At 44.8% G+C, this 16076-nt stretch overlaps 1 protein-coding gene across 6 annotated transcripts in view; it reads right to left on the bottom strand.

Annotated features, from left to right (window-relative positions):
• Positions 1-16076, bottom strand: part of LOC119647249 (tubulin polyglutamylase TTLL4-like) — a 429241-nt gene that overhangs the window by 93126 nt on the left and 320039 nt on the right. The window contains exon 14 of one of the 6 annotated variants that reach the window (XM_038048126.1): positions 11457-11707. The exons of the other annotated variants lie outside the window; for them this stretch is intronic. The gene's annotated coding sequence lies outside the window, so the exon portion shown is untranslated. Of the gene's footprint in view, positions 1-11456; positions 11708-16076 lie in introns of those variants that run through there. 6 annotated transcript variants of the gene reach the window in all.

Genomic DNA, 16076 nt, shown 5'->3' with positions numbered 1-16076 from the left:
AGATATCACACAGTGCTTCAGTTATAGAGGTATCACGTTGCCGATCACCATCTATAAGATATTCTCCGCTATCTTGCTAGGCCGAATAGCCCCATACTCCCACAACATCATTGGCCCATACCAAAGAGGTTTCACTCCAGGCAAATCAGCAACAGATCAGATTTTCGCTCTGCGGCAAGCGATAGAAAAACTGTTGGAATATGGACGATAGTTGCATCATCTATTCATCGACTTTAAACTATGATAGCATAGCCAGGGTAAAACTGTACATGGCCATGAGAGAATTCGGTACCCCAATGTGCGAGGCCAGATAAAAGCAGCAGGATCACTCTCCAGACCATTCGACATCAACAACGGTCTACGACAAGGGGATGCCCTATCATGCGTCCTCTTTAACCTGGCCCTCGAGAAAGTGATCCGTGATGCTGAGGTAAATGCAAGAGATACGATCCTCTTTAAGTCCACCCAACTACTGGCCTATCCTGACGATATCGACATCATGGGAAGAACCACCCGAGGCGTACAAAGTGCCTTCATCCAGATCGAGCAGGCGGCAATCGGCGCGAGATCTTGGGCTACATATCAATGAAGGCAAGACAAAGTATATGGTGGCAATGTCAGCATCGAAAACCAACCAACCAACAACATCAAACCGCACTGGTCAAACAGGAAGAATAAGGATAGGAGAATACAACTTTGAGACCGTTGATAATTTCTCCTATCTAGGATCGAAAATCACAACCGATAACAGTTACGATGAGGAAATCCGCGCACGGTTGTTGTCAACCAACAGAGCCTATTTCAACTTACAAAAACTGTTCCGCTCGAAACGTCTCATCATAGGGTCAAAGCTCTTACTGTACAAGACAATGATCTTGCCAGTCCTCATGTATTCCTCGGACTTGGGTTCTTAGCAAGAAGAATTGCGAACTCTTGGCCGTGTTCGAGAGAAGAATCCTCCGAAGAATTTTTGGCCCCCTACGTGAGGATGGACAATTCCGTAGCCTACACAATGACGAAATCTATGAGCGATACCATGACCGTCCGGTTGTGGATAAAATCCGGCTCAATAGGTTACACTTAATCCGTATGGATGAGGATGATCCCACCCGGAAAGTCTATAAGGGCAATATCTATGGTAGAAAAAGAAGACGAGGCAGACCCTGCCTAAGATGGAGCGATGGCGTAGGTCACGACGCCAGACAGCTTTTAGGGATATCGAATTGGTGGACCTCGGCGCAAAACCGGGATGTCTGGAGTTCCTTATTAAGGTAGGCCTAGACCGGATACCGGTTGTTGCGCCGTTGATTGTGATGAAGGTACCCAGCAGGAGGATGGCCATCCTGAAATAATGGGTATCGGCCGCGATCATGCCCACCAGTGCCGGTCATTCCCACGTTTAACGCAGAACTGAGCCATTCAAACTGGCTCGCATTCCGCGCATTCCGTACCATCTTCAATTCTGTCTACGATGGATCAATATTGGAAGGGCAGAAAAGTTGATGATGCTGTAGAGTAAGCTGAAGGGTGACGCTAAACGGGTCGTGGAACATTTAGGTGTATACGGAGAAAATTATGAAAAGGCATGGCATCTTCTGGATCGGCGCTATAGTAACCGGCGCGCGTTGATGGAGAAGGAGATTCAGGCCCTCATAGACTTGCCCCAGGTAAACCAAAAAGATCCAAGTACCATCGGTAAAGCTCTGGATACCACGAGGTCAGTGGCCCAAAACCTAAAGAAGGCTGGGCTCAACTGTAATGAAGGGATTCCCTTTATCCCTTTCCTTCTGACCAGAAAAGTTGATGTTACAACCCGAAGAGAGTTCGACTCTTCACTAAAAAACCTTGAGTTACCTGCAAGTCTGGATAATTTGGATCAATTCTTGGAGAATCAGTTTAATATAATGTCTCCTGATTGGGATGGGGAGAGTGGACATACAAAGGATCAGCCTTCCGAGAAGTTCGGCTCCAAAAAAGAGAACAACTTTAGCAATAAGAAGTCACACCGAGAGATTGCTTTATTTGCTAAAACAAACGAGGAACAGAAGAAGTAAACGTGGAAATCTCGCGGCTAGGAAGAATATCTGCAGGAAAGGTATCCACGCTTGTGAACCTCAGTATACGGCTCAAGTGTGGATACCAAAGCAGCGTGAAACCAGGGGGGCGGGCCTCCCTCATATACCTCAAAGGATCAGTCAGCTATTCCCTGGTAAGAAATTAGCCGGCCCAGTAACGGAGTATGCATCACATGTTCCGGTGTTATTAGGGTCCAATATCTTGCCACAGTTGTTTCCGGACAGGGTAGACGTGAAGGAAGGATTCCTCGCCCAGAATGCACGGCTTGGGTAGGTAGTGTCTGGACAAGCGGCGGCAACCCCCTCAAAAGCCGTTGCCACATATACATATATCAGTTGAGGAATTCGAGCAGAAGTTAAGAAACTTCTGCGATACGCTAGTTAGCAAGGAAAATGGAAACGAAATGGGGGAAAGGTGCGAGCAGCTGTACAAAGCTAGCCACTATAGGGAGAAGGATGGAAGATACGTTGTGCGAACGCCATAGCGTGGAAACAGCATTCTGTTGGGAAATTCCTTCCTTAAGGCAGTGCAGCAGTTTCTCAGGCAGGAGAAACGTTGGCTAAAGAATATTGAACATAAGAAGAAATCCGACGAGTTTATGTGGGAATGTTTGGATTGGGGCCATATGGAGGAGGTTCCTGCAGCGCTTAGAGCTGACAGTAGTGGAGGCGGGTGTTATATACCTTACTTGAATATCGACGGTAAGGAAGCCACCACAACAAATTTCAGAAATGTGGTCAACGTCTGGAGTCCCAATTCTAATGATATTAGCCTGAACCAAACAATCTTTCCTGGGTCAAAACTCCAAACCCATATCTTCGTCATCGTCACCCGTATCCGTAAATTTGAGTACGTCTTCTCCAGCGGCATTACAAAAATGTATAGGCAAATCCTACTTTTACCGGAGAATCAGTTAAAGATGCATATTTTGTGGAGAGGTAATCCTAACGAACCTATTATGGAATACTTTATGAAAACTATCACCTATGGCGTAGACTGTGCTTCCTCGCAAGCTATAAGGACACTGTATCAGGTAGCTGAGGACAACGCCCCTGACAAGGAGACTAAATTCCTTTCACATGGATGATCACCTGTATGAAGCCTCGAGTTTAGAAGACGCCAAGGAAACTATCCGAAAAATCTCTGAGACATTAGAGAAAAGCAAATTACCTTTAACCAAGTGGGCTGCCAATTGGCGGGACGTGCTGGAAAATGCGGACAGGACGCTACAAGTGGAAGCTTTTATCGATCTTCAGAACGACATTAAATTGCTGGGACTACATCTCAACACACGGGAAGATTGTTTTCAATACAGTCTGAAGGTAAATCAACAAACCGCAGTTACAAAACGGAAAATTCTTAGTATAGCTACTTCCTTGTACGCTCCTATCGGATGGATACTTCCTGTAGTTATGAAACTTCGCATTCAAATTCAGAGATTGTGGCAGGATGGGTATGACTGGGACGATAGGATTTCTGAGACCACTCAAGAAAGGTTCGCAAAGGTGCTTCAGTCACTGGATCATCTCAATCAGGTCGGAATTTTAAGGTAGACCGGAGATAGCAAACCGGAGTTAGTAGGATTCAGTGACGCATCCGGTGATGGGTATGCCGCAGTTATTTACAGCAGGGTGAAATTTCACGAGAAATATGTAGTATGCTCCATCGTAGCCAAGGGACGCGTCACCCCATTAAAAACTCGGGTAAAGCAGGAATCTGGGATCTGCACAATACCGAAGCTTAAATTAGAAAGCGTGGCACTGTTAACCGAGCTATAGTAGGATGTAAAAAGGAGTATAGGGAATATTCCCATAAGACTCATGGATCCGGAGTCAAAAGGCGCTGGAGAAGAAGATCGTGAAACGCAGGGTTGCGGCTATACGTAAATTCCTTGCTCCCTCTGATATTCACCATGTACGGTCAAAACTGAATCCGGCGGAGTGTGCCTTCACGGGAATGAACCCGCAAAAGTTTGTGGAGCACGAGATATGGTTCACCGGGCCCCCGTTTCTAGAGTAAGAATTACCCACGACTCCTTTTACAGCCGTAGAATCTATCCTAGGGCACGTAACCAAAGAACACCGAGATCAGGTTGAATTGGCGGACTTAATTGGTCGGTTCTCGTCATTAGGGTGGTTGTTAAATACTATACCCACGTGTCGGAGGTGGAAAACTGGGATGCCAGGATTCTCAACAGTCTTAAAGTTGGAGCAGGCCGAGCATGGAGTAATCAGATGTCAGCAGATGAAACTGTTCCGGCAGCAGATGGAGAGATTACAACGAGCCCAGCCGGTAGAAAAAAACCATTGGCTGAGTACACTTTATCCCTATATCGAAGATCACAGCGGTATACTTCGGGTGGGAGAGCGGTTGAGTCATGCCTTAGTCCCCCATGATCAGAAGCATCCCATCATCTTAGGCAAGTCACACCTATGTGATCTTCTGATTGGGCACATGAATGAGGAAAATGATCACTATGGTGTAGGTTCAATTATGGCACTGTTTCGACAGAAATATTGTATGCCTGCTCAACAGGCAGCAACAGGTTAAAAATGGATTAGGGGTTGCATGGATCTCCCGGTGGAACGTGTGTCACCAAGCCCCCTGTTTGAGAACATAGGTGCTGATCTATGTGGGCTTTTCCAGATTAAAGGGGGACCGCTGCAAAATGCAAAGCCGATAAAGGTTTATGTTGTTGGTTTCGTATGCATGGCAGCCAAGGCCTTTAATTTGGAAGTGTGTTCTGATCTCAGTACAAATGCGTATCTGGCTGCTTTCCGAAGGTTTATAGTAGACGGGGGCAACCATGTTCAGAATGATCAAACTTGGAAGGGGCAGCTAACATTTTGAAGTAAGCATGGCAACAAGTGTCGTGCAAAGCCGAAGAATGCCTAGCGCAGAAACGAATTGCTTGGCATCATAATCCCCCAAGGGCAAGCCTCCAAAGTGGCTTTTTTTAAACGATTCTTGAGAAGACTACCATCAGTGGCGAATCTTACATATGAGGACTTCCATACTGCGTTATGTTCTTGAGAAGCAATCCTAAACAGTAGACCGTTGTATCCTCAGTCAGATAACTGCTATGATCTTCAGGTGCTGACGCCAGTCTAACTTTCTTATCCAGCGCGGGCTTTTCGCACCACCAATGGAAAAAGGACTTAGAGAAGAATTTCCAGCAACAAAGCGATGGTTCAGGAATTGCAGCGGCATTTCCGGATCTTCAGGGGATCCTCAGTCTTAGCTCCGAACACGGGCTTATGTGAAGGCTGAAGGGGGGTTACTGGCTCAGGTCGCCATAGTTTTGTATTTGCTGCTTCTGCCCCTCACATCTAGCGTCTGGTCAATAGATCCGATATTAGAGACAAGAGAGGTTCCCCTAAATGACGTATAAGTTAAGGTGTTTGACTTAGAATATACTATTACGACTTCAGTAAATCTCCCTGAGGATTTGGCGCTATTCGCTCATCAGATGGAAAAATTTGACAAAATTTGTAAACGCATGGGACCATTGCTTCAATCTTCAAGTTGATACAGGCCTCCAAGTTGAAAATGCTCGCCAAGACTTGGTAGCTGCTTATAAGATCAGCAGGGTTGAGCGAGCTTTCTTCCTTTTGCCATCGGTCAGGCCCTGAAGCAGGGACGAAGTATGTATTCAGTGCAAAAGTACTGCCAACTTTACTTACAACATGGGCAATAGGATATATGGAGTATATGAATGATGAAACCTATGTAGCACGAATAAAACCTAGCCTAGGGAGAAGCGAAAAAGATTCCCACGATTTGCAACAATACGCAGCTGGAACTTCGATTCCCGGTCACTTTGGTAGATTTGTCATCTTGTGCTCTGGACGTAACTACTACGTCATCACTGAGGATATGAGAAGTGCAGGAATGAATTGGAGACAAACATTTGAAACGGCTACTCCCCGGTATCACCAACTAGGACAGGTAAGTGTGGTGCATCCCGAATGGAGTGTGAAAAAAATGAAATTTCTTAGACGGGAGTTGGAGGAACGCTGGGATCGGAAAAGAACTTTCGGGAATCCATCCCACACGGATGTATAAGAGGTTTGTTACTAGCGGCAGTGGTGATAAGTATAATTGTGAAATTAATAAGGGAACGGGATCGCACCCCGTCAGTCGCCTGTCGTTACTGGATAAAAGACAGGGAAGCTGGCAGGAGGTTGGGTCCAGGGCCAGGGAAAAAACTACGGTTACGTCAACAGTCTGATCATCCAAGGGATAGGTAGGATGAGACTGGTCGTGCCTTCACCTTTCTTTACAATCCCAACCCAAATTACTACTAATCTAACGATCACTGTAAGCCCAATAACCCATCCTATTCTGTTCCTGGGTCACTGGACTAAAGGTAGATCACTGGTATTATATCAAATCTTGTACATATTCCATTTATTTCCTAAGAATAAAGCCAATGCTAATATTGCTATATCATGTAAATTTTATTAACAAGCATACAGAGTTTCTCGATGCAATATCAGCATTCAATATTGGCTGTTTAAACAATCGTATATGTAAAACGATCATGACCATATATTTGGTTGTAAATTATGTAAATATGTATATTACCGAGAACAAAATAGAAGAGTGAAATGCGGGCGCAATGATGTAATTTGTTCTTGAATAGGAAGAAATTACTGGTTTAAGGTAGACAGTAGGACATGGCAATAACAAGCGTGTGCGAACTGTGTTGTTTTGAAAGTTATGCAAATTACGTGAATGAATGTCACTAGCTTAATGGGATCCGGGAGAATGTTATTGATATAAGATATGGATGTTGGATGAAGTAAGAGAAGTGTGCGAGTTGAACTTTAGTTTTAATTATTTTGATTCGAATTAAGAAAAAGAAAATTGTAACTTAAGGAGAAATTTTTTTGTAAATTCCAAAAAAACATATGTATATGGAAGCAATAATCGAAAAATGTGAAGAGTGCTGTAGTAGCTCAAATAATTGCAAAATGTAAAGATTGCTGTAGTAGCTTTTAGATATTTTAAATAATTGATAAATCTACCGATTGATAATGTAGTTTCTAACCTTTGATAAATAACTGATAGTAATTGATAAATGTAAAGATTGATGTAGTCGCTTTTAGACAATTTTGAAAACAATAACTCCTTTATGATTACATCGCGCGGTTTGCACAGGAGGATTCTTTGGGCGGGAAGATGTTTGAGCGAATTTCACATTTTTTTTTGCCGTCATATAGATGTTGTATTAACCTTGGCCCTAGACACGAAAGCTGCTCGCGACGAACGATCGCACTGTTTGGATTTCCGCATTGGTTTCCGCTTGTACAGCTGAATTAAGTCGGTAAACTGAAGCATTAGTACAAATATAAACAACCTGGGGCTGAAGCGGTAATGTGCCAGGAAGCATTTTCGCTGGTCAGTTCCGGGCATTTTTTAAATTGATAGTCTGCAAACTACTTTCGTGAACATTGAATCAGGGGAAAACAGTTTAATGAAAATAGGAGTTTTTTGAAAAATAGTCTTTCAATTTTCTCTGGCAGTTTGGGAACAGATCACGCTGACGGGTAAAAAAGAACTAATAGATTTTAATAAGATGTTTGCAGCATCCTCCACAGTTTACAGTGGGAAGCTCTCATGGAAACGGCCCCTTCAGTAGAGCAAGCACTGAAGAGGCAGGGCGAGGGGCAGCCATAGCTTCATTTTTTGGTATACTTTTTTGGTATACCCTTAAGTTCGACCTAGAATGATTTAATTAACTGTATGCGTGAGCGTTCACAATTCCCACCTTTTCCCCAAATTTGGTGTCAATCACTACAATGGTTTCGGAGAAAAGTGCGGGTGACAGACAGACACACAAACAGACACACGGATGGATAGACAGACAGCTATTATTACTGAACCGTACAGAAATCTTGATGGTGGTGTATGAGTCACAGATTCAACTGGTGGAGCGGCGATATGGGCGTGCGGTCGTCAAGCCATTCAATATAGCATTCATCAGGCGGCTAGTGCCTTTTTGTGGGCAAAAATAAGCGGTATATTCGTATACAGCTGTTACGCCCCACTGAGCCTCACACTACCTGAATTGTTAGACGATCTTGTTCACGACGCAAGCGGACGAAGTCCAAAGGTGATAGCCGGTGACTTTAATGCGTGGGCTATCAAAGCATTTTCCAAGTTGGATGTAGGTGTAGCCAACGAAGGCGATGTAAACAATTATCGGAAAGGGGGAACTTGTAGATTTGACTTTTGTCAGCCCTGTGCTAGCACGTTACATGTCCTGGCAAGTTTTCAAAGACTTCCCGTACAGCGAGCACCAGGCAATCACCTTTGAAATAAGGACGAAGTCACAAGGCAGGAGACCCGCACCTGAAATCAAAAAGAACACCAGGATGGTCTGCAAAAGCGATGAATGAGCAAACATTCATGCAGGTGTGGCTACACCTGCCTAGCAAAGTAGGCGCCTCCACGGAAAGAGCTCTGCATGTTACACAAGGCATCTCTAAAGCATGTGACGCATCGATGCTTAGGAGATGCTCATTCCCCACTAGAAGACCCAATTATTGGTGGAATAGTGAACTTGCCAGCCTTCGATCGAGCAATAGGTAAGATCGAGCAAAAGGAACATGCCTATAGGGAAGCTCGCAAGAACCTCAAGCTCGTCATCCAGCGGAGTACGAGGGAATGTATTAACGAGCTCTGTTTGGAAGCGGTAATAAATCCGTGGGGTAGCGCCTATAAAACAGTGATAGGACGATTCCGAGACCGACCATCACCGCAGATTACGTACGCTATGCTTTTGTTGAAAATAATCCAGAGCTTATCTCCCCAGCAATAGAGGGGTACTGACACCTTCCAGCGTCCCCGACGTGACGCCGATTCCACCAGTCACCAGGGACCAGCTGCTGAAGATTTGCAGTGGAATAGGCGACAGCAAGACCCCGAGTCTGGACGGTATACCGAATAAGACCGTCAAACTTACTATCAAATGTAGACCGGATATAAACGCGGAGCTGTTCGAAACATGTATGTCCGAGGGTATCTTTCCTGCACCATGGGAGCGGCAGAAGCTGTTGTTGCTGCCTAAGGCTGGAAAACCTCCAGGGGAATCGTCGTCCTATTGCCCCATATGTCTTCTAGACACTATGGGGAAAATGTTGGAGCGAGTTACCCAGTCATGGAGAGCCAAGAAGGCCTTTTAAATAGGCAGTATGAGTTGATGTAATCAAAATGAATGGTTACTGGCTTGGCCGAAAATGTAATTAAGGGAAGCGATTATACCAACAAATATTGTGAGGCGGTAACCCTGGATGTGAAGAATGCATTCAACTCGGCCAATTGGAACCTTATACGAAAGTCTCTGGCGACGATTGGTGTTCCCACCTACCTCGCCGCTATTATCGATAGCGACTTGCATGCAGATCGAGCAGGCGGCAATCGGCGCGAGATCTTGGGCTGCACATCAATAAAGGCAAGACAAAATATATGGTGGCAACGTCAGTACCGAAAACGAACCAACCAACAACAGCAAACCGCACTGGTCAAACAGGAAGAATAATGATAGGAGAATACAACTTTGAGATCGTTGACAATTTCTCCTATCTAGGGGCGAAAATCACAACCGATGACAGCTACGATGATGAAATCCGCGCACGGTTGTTGTCAGCCAACAGAGCCTATTTCAGTTTACAAAAACTGTTCCACTCGAAACGTCTCACCATAGGGTCAAAGCTCTTAATTTACAAGACAATGATCTTGCCAGTCCTCATGTATTCCTCGGAGACTTGGGTTCTTAGCAAGAAAAATTGCGAACTCTTGGCCGTGTTCGAGAGAAGAATCCTCCGAAGAATTTTTGACCCCCTACATGAGGATGAACGATTCCGTAACCTACACAATGACGAAATCTATGAGCGATACCATGACCGTCCGGTTGTGGATAAAATCCGGCTCAATAGGTTACGGTGGGCGGGTCACTTAATCCGTATGGATGAGGATGATCCCACCCGGAAAGTCTATAAGGGCAATATCTATGGTAGAAAAAGAAGACGAGGCAGACCCTGCCTAAGGTGGAGCGATGGCGTAGATCAGGACGCCAGACAGCTCGGCGCAAAACCGGGATGTCTGGAGTTCCTTATTAAGGCAGCCCTAGACCGGATACCGGTTGTTGCGCCGTTGATGATGATGATGATGACTTGCATAAGCCAACACTTTGGTATAATACTGATGTTGGTCTCGCACAGGGCTCTATACTGGGTTCACTACTGTGGAACATCATATATAATGATGTACTTAACCTTCCGGTTCCGGAGGAGGCCACAGTGGTGGGTTATGCCGATGATATAGCACTGGTTGTGGTCGCAAAGCATCACGAGGATGCTGAGTTATACTCAAGCGAAGCAGTTAGTGTTGTTAAGGCTTGGTTTGAGAATGCTGGACTGACACTCGCGGTGGAAAAGACCAAAGCGGTCCTCATCATTAAGCGCCGCAAAGGAAATTACGCCTGCATTAGAATCGAGAATCGTATCATCACTTCGACTATCAAATACTTGGGGTTGATGATAAACGGAAAACTCAATTTTAAGCAGGACATAGACCGTACTTCCAAAAAAGCATCCACCACTAGTATGGTTCTGGCATGAATGATACCGAATTTAGGAGGACCGCGGCATACTTACAGGCTGCTCATAGCCAGGGTGGTGAGTTCTATCATGCTGTATGCAGTCCCAGTTTGGGGCAACGCGCTGCAGCGTTCATCACCCCGGGAATGATGCCAATTGATATCCTGACACCGAAATGATGAACATTAATAACACCAGGTCCACATTTCCCTTATCGTAGGCGAAAAAAGCCGAAAGGGAGAGATTCATAAGCAGATGGCAACAGCGATGGGACCGGTCAGAAAAGGGTCGTTGAACTTGCAGGTTGATCCCTTTCATCGGGGAGTGGCTGGAGAAAAAGCATGAAGAGATCAATTATAATAGTCTTAGTGGGTAAAAATCCCACAATCTGGGGTGCCCAGGCCAGAGTCTTTTGAAGATTAACACCTCCTCAAAAAACAAAAAAAAGCAAAACAGACAGTAAACCGATTTGAATAAAGTTTTGTTTTACACAAAACCTTAATTAACTCATTTGAACATCGAATCGTCGACTCCAAGGCCATATAGTATTCCTTCTACAGACACCAACATATCAATTTCATACTTTAGGAACCACCCTACCTTCTCTTGTAGCTACAATTACAAGCAGTATATTCGATCATAAAAGCTTGAAAGTCCATTCAGAACTGCGCTGGACCAACGGAGAAACATATTATAAATAGCTATAACTTTGAAATTAATTAATGCTTATAAAATTAGGTGAAAATATTCTTGAAATAATGTTCTTAAAGAATATCCATTACAGTTATTTTTACTTTTTTGGGCTGACAACTGTATATAAAACGTTAATAAGAAATTTACATTTAAATTTAAAATATTAAAATATTCAGTTGTCACTCATCCAAAGTGTGTCCACCTATCCTGCCACTTTAATGAAGAAACTGATCCACTAAAGCTCATACTGAACACTGTCCGGTGAAGTCAATCGTAAGTAATGTTAACAGTAGCTACTTCAATATCCAGCCTAAGAATTTCAACACGCAATCCTGAAAAATGAAAAGCTTGGAAGTTATAAGCCATCCAAATTTCTGCATCTCTATTCATTGCACAAAAATCCTAAAATATTTGCCGTAATGCGAAATGAAATAAAACCAAACACATATATATATATATAGTTAAAAAAAGACCACGAACCCTCTTCCCGCCAACCGGACCGAGGGGCGATAATCTAAAAATGGGCTGAAGGCACCATCCAAACGCTCGCATCATAGCGAAAATGCGTTTCAGCGCAAAGTACCATGCGAAAATGTATTGCTACAGCCCAATTATCGCAAACACTTTAAACAGAGATGCGGTGATTACAAACTACAGAGACATATTGATGCTAATCGAAAACAGTACGAATCAACATTGGAGCCCACTAGGTCAGATTGTGCTATTATTGAAATATAGCACAGGTTGCAAGAATGAACCCTTGTTTGCATCTCCATGTATAGCCCAAGCCCTAAGATCGAGCCGTTTCAACGCTTTATGTAAATTTTGAGGGATTAACCCCGCCGCGGAAAGTGCGACTGGGACTATCCCGATTTTTTGTAGTCTCCAAATATTTTCATATCGTCCGCCAAGAGGCCATCATTCCAGCTTTGTAAATAAGAAGCCGCCGGTAAGTAGAACGGTTCCATTTGTGTTTGTTTTCCCTAACACGATATAACCTTTAAGGGGGAGTAAGTCTCCTTAAAAAAATCTGTAATCCGGAACTATCGGACCGGAAGGAATCGACACGCCTATCGGATAAATTGCTGTGACGTTACATTGTATTTCAGCGACTCCCTTTCAAACACCTTCCCTACCTTTGGGGGTAACCATGGGGCATTGCAACATTGGGGCTCTGTTGCAGGGTTGACAGCCTCCCCAATACTCGTGCGAACAAAATTGGGGACAATATTTCAAATTCTAACTAAGTCATGTTCCGGAATAGAAAGTCGTCAACCAGTACCGGGTGATCGTGAATAATAACCGAGTTGCCCTACCAACTAGGCAACAAAACTTCTAAGAGGTTTCACTTGAACTCGGTCTGGAGTCATCAGCTTATCGCACTAGCTAAAGGAGCAACACAAGTACTCCACCTGTAAGGCATTCCATGAACCCAGTAAACAGGAGAATCTTAGTAACTGGGAACGTCGACCCAATTTATAATGACGCTTTCACTGCATTCTAGGTCGCATTCACAAAATATGCTGGGGTTCTTCCAGGCGCTAGACCAAAAATCCAAAAAGTTTATTTCGGCTACCGTTGACAGAATTTTAGCTGATCGTTTGCCTAGTGAGATTACGGCTACAGAGGTTCACAGCCGTTATGGTTATTCGTTTCAATAATCAACATCATCGAGTGAATAATAGAGCTATGCGCAGGTGGACTTTACTGTTCAGCTCAACAAAATCGTCGAAAAGTTGAGAAAGGAGATTGGCCGTGTTACACAAGCACTTTTTGCAAATCAATCACCAAGATTTCACAGAGCCGTTCCGAACATCATTGGAAACTACCATCTCTCCAATGATGTACCAATCGAAGAAATCCCCGAGGTGCTAAAGCAGAAACTTCCGGTATGCTCCACTCGCATCCGCAGGTATCAAAAGAGCGCTCAACGAAGGAGAGGCAACACTTTGCTCTTCCAGAACCAAAAAATCTCACTAACTCAAGTCGGGGAAAGTAACCTTCATCAGGCAGAAGACTTCTGGAGAAGTGTTTGGAGACAACCCAGACACTGCAATTTAGAAGCAGCGTGCTCCCACACCTCCCCTCCTCTTCTCGAGTTGACCATCCGATATCCTCACAAACATTAGGAGAGATACCAATCAAGCGTGGCATCTTCCAAGGTGACTCTTTAAGTCCACTGTGGTTTTGTTTAGCTTTGAATCTCTTGCATGAAAGCAAATACGGATTCCAACTCAAACATGTACATTAAGTCATTTTATGTATATTGACGACATCAAATTGTATGCCAAAGACGAGGCTCAACTTCGTTCCGTTCTGGACATCACCATGCATGCAATTGGGATTTATTGTCCGCATAGCTGAGTGGTTAGAGCACGAGGCTGTCATACGGAAGGTAGTGGTTCAAATCTCACTGGTGACAGTGGGACTTACACGTGAACGGTGTCTTGCGGTAATGGAGACGAAAATGTTACGTTGGACTAGTGGCGTGCCACGTTTTGATCACATCCGAAATTATAGAGCCAAATGGCGAAACCGATCACGACGAGCCGACCCCGCTTGTGAACGGGACAAAGGCTGAAAAAAAAGAAGAAGACGAGTTGACTCAACTGTGAATGAGTACGTGAGTCAAATCAGGGTAGTAGTCTCGGGCGAGCGCAATGCTGGCCACACTGACTCATACAGGGCACTATAATCCTGTAATGTACCGCTATGGTCTTGAATGAAGTGCTTTAACAAACTTCAAGGCCCTGATCCAATTGGATTGTTGCGCCAACGATTATTATTATTATTATCAAATTGCTGAGGGAATTTCAACGGTGTCTAGTTCTTTTTCTGAAAACTGAGATGTTCGGTAAAATAAAATCATGGCGATCAACACCTTCGGCATTCCCGTCCTTCTTTATACTTTCAGTGCGATACAGTCTGTCAGAAGACGAGTAAGGGTAAAAATTGAGGATCACTATCCCACGTCACCACGGAGGACGGAGGTTACTTGATTTAAAAACTTTGCACTACAATCAAGCACATTCTCTTTGTGAATTTTTTATTTTTCGGGAAACAATCCTCTAGCCAATTACACCAGGCTCCCGTCATGGTAGATAAGTAATTATCTCTTTTGAACTTGAGAAGCAGAGAATCCCTCAGGGGTCGTGAACGATCCTTAACGGGTCCCTTACGATACGATACGGGAAAATCAGAATTGGTCCGGTAGTGTCTAGGATACGAATCCGGGCCGCCCCAACCAAATGTTACAGATGTTTAGATTATGAGCATACATCTGCAACCTGTCGGGGACCTGACAGAAGGGCAACATGACGTAAATGCGGTCAGTCAGTCCATAAAGGGAACACTTAAGTGAAAAGGAAAGCTGTGTCTTATGCAGGGATCGAGGCGCGCCTGAAGAGAACGTTGCGCACACTACGGGCTCGGGCCGGTGTCGAGTCTTCAGAGCAGAATTGGAAAGGGCTAGGACGCCGTCAACATGATTCGCATCCTACAGATCAATATGCACTGGAATGCAACCGTTCACGAGCTGTTAGCGTTGTTCGCTGTGGAGACCAAAGCTAATTTAGTACTCATCAGTGAGCAGTGATGAAACAAGAACACAGTTTCATGGCACCCTGACATATCAGGTATCGCTGCCATCTGGGTCCGGGATGGAACCCTCCATAGGATTCTTAGCCAAGGCCGAGGGGACGGGCTTTGTCTGAATTCGGTGTTCAGGGATAATGTTTTTTAGTGTCTATCTTACGCCTAATGAAACAATGCCGGATTTTCGATGCAGACTTGATGTTTGGAGAACGCTATCTTAGGCACAGATGGGCGGATCCTGGTCGGGGGTGACTTTAATGCTAGGACACTTGAACGGTGCATGCTCACACAGACTCCAGAGGGAAACGAATTCACGAAATGGTGGCGAGAACAGGACTGGCAGTTCTATACACTGGATCCACCCCAACGTTCCGGCGCCCAGGCTGCGAGGGAAGCATTTCAGACGTAAACTTCATCGTGTCGGAGTCACTGGTGTCGCTGGTGGACGAGAGGCGAGTCCTGGAAGACTTTTCGGTAAATGATCATCAATACATTGCTTTCGAAGCGGTGGACACAAACTCTCGGTGTACGTCACCCCGGCCCCACTCCTGGGGGCGGTGGCGCCGCCGCCAACACTGTCGTAAATTCAGTTATGAACCTGATAAAGACGGCCTTCGGAGCCTCCATGCCCAGGAGGGCATCGAGACGTGGCAAAGACCTTGGAAATTGCAAAGCTCTAGAAGGAATGTCACAGGCTTCGCCTCTTAGCAGAACGCCTAAGTAACCGGGAGGAGGCATGTACCTTAATGACGGAGTACAAATCAGCCAAAAGTAGACTCTGCAGCGCAATAAACAAGAGCAAAGCTCGCTGCTGGTAGGATCTGGTCGACGAGGGACTTGGTTAAAAACTGGTAACCCGAAAAATGGGGGTTCTGTGGAAACCCTGTTTAATTAAAGCCGTATTAAATTGTACGGGCACTATTCCCTACGCACCCCGTATCGGATAATGACGTCGGTGCGGAGAGTGCGGAGGACTGTCCACTTTTCTCTATAAAAGAGTTGGGACAGGCATTCTTCTCTATGAAAAGCAAGAAGACGCCAGGACCCGAAGGTATTCCAGCAGAAGTTCTTCTTTGAGAAGCAGAACTAGATGGGCTATTGTGACTA

This window comes from Hermetia illucens, chromosome 1, assembly GCF_905115235.1.
Source record: "Hermetia illucens chromosome 1, iHerIll2.2.curated.20191125, whole genome shotgun sequence".
NCBI lineage: Eukaryota > Metazoa > Arthropoda > Insecta > Diptera > Stratiomyidae > Hermetia > Hermetia illucens.
This window is presented reverse-complemented; position numbering and strand designations above follow the sequence as displayed.